This window comes from Penaeus monodon, chromosome 15 (assembly GCF_015228065.2).
Source record: "Penaeus monodon isolate SGIC_2016 chromosome 15, NSTDA_Pmon_1, whole genome shotgun sequence".
In the NCBI taxonomy this organism is placed as follows: Eukaryota; Metazoa; Arthropoda; class Malacostraca; order Decapoda; family Penaeidae; genus Penaeus; species Penaeus monodon.
Window position 1 is genome coordinate 41,709,052 of NC_051400.1, and position 1,037 is coordinate 41,710,088.

General features: G+C 35.0%; 1 protein-coding gene across 1 annotated transcript in view; it reads left to right on the forward strand.

The window, feature by feature from the left end:
• LOC119582186 (chymotrypsin BI-like) overlaps nt 1-368 on the forward strand; it is an 8,576-nt gene extending 8,208 nt beyond the window's left edge. The window contains exon 7 of the mRNA XM_037930423.1: nt 32-368. The gene's annotated coding sequence lies outside the window, so the exon portion shown is untranslated. The remainder of the gene's footprint in view (nt 1-31) is intronic.
• Nucleotides 369-1,037: the final 669 nt, after the last annotated feature.

Here is a 1,037-nt window from a genome sequence, read left to right on the forward strand (position 1 = left end):
CATTTATCACACTTATCATTCCTTCCTCCAGGGCGACTCAGGGGTCCAGCAACCTACAAGAATTTCGTCATGGGAATCACTTCCTTTGCCACGGTAGGATGTTCAGCATCATACCCACAAGGTTTCACGAATGTCTTCAAGGCCATTGGATGGATTGAAAATATAATAAGAGATAATGGATGCGGCCCCTTGTTGTCCAGTCCGTACACTCTTTTAGTTTTGTTTTTGGTACATGTTGTATTAGTGTACCCATATCTGTAAGGCGGGACTTGGAGTTCCCTTAAGGTTAAGGTTAAGTGGAAATGATTAATTGGCTGACTGTCTTTTTGAGATATCTAACATAATAAAGGACTCTTCTGTAATGTAAACTTAACGGTTTTACTTCATCACTCAAAAAATATACTTTCCTTTACCTTTGAATTATCATTTTTATAAGATGTGATTATTAACACAGAAACTAAACTGTAATGATGACAGTAGTTGAAAATATAGTTCTGGATGTAATTAACATATATAGAGAGAACAAGATATTTAATGCTAAACTATATTTGGAACACACCAGGAAGTAAGGGTAGATAAAAAAAAAAGCTACACCAACTTTCGGATGCTTTTTTACGCTTTGTAAGAGTTTCTATGCCTCTCCCCTTAGATACAGGACAGAAAGAGCCAACGAGACCTACGCCTTTGGCCTCCTGTTTCGACACTGAGTAATCCTAATTGATGCATGATGTCTTATGTGTGATGCATACTTGGTAGCGTCTTTTATCATTGCGGAATATGAACACAGTCTTCCTTGTATAGATAATTATTAAAGTTATTTGTAATTAATAAAACGTAGAATTTAGTAAAATATAGTGCTTAAAAAGAAAGAAAGAAAAAAAACCAGAGAACTATGCTACGCTTTGTCATTTATATTCATTTACCAAAGTAAATGAATTCAGATTTATTATTGAAAGCCAAAGCCTTTGAGACGGATAAATGAATGAGATGATTAAGGTGTCTCTGCCACTTACATTACTTCTCTTATAAGTTGTTTG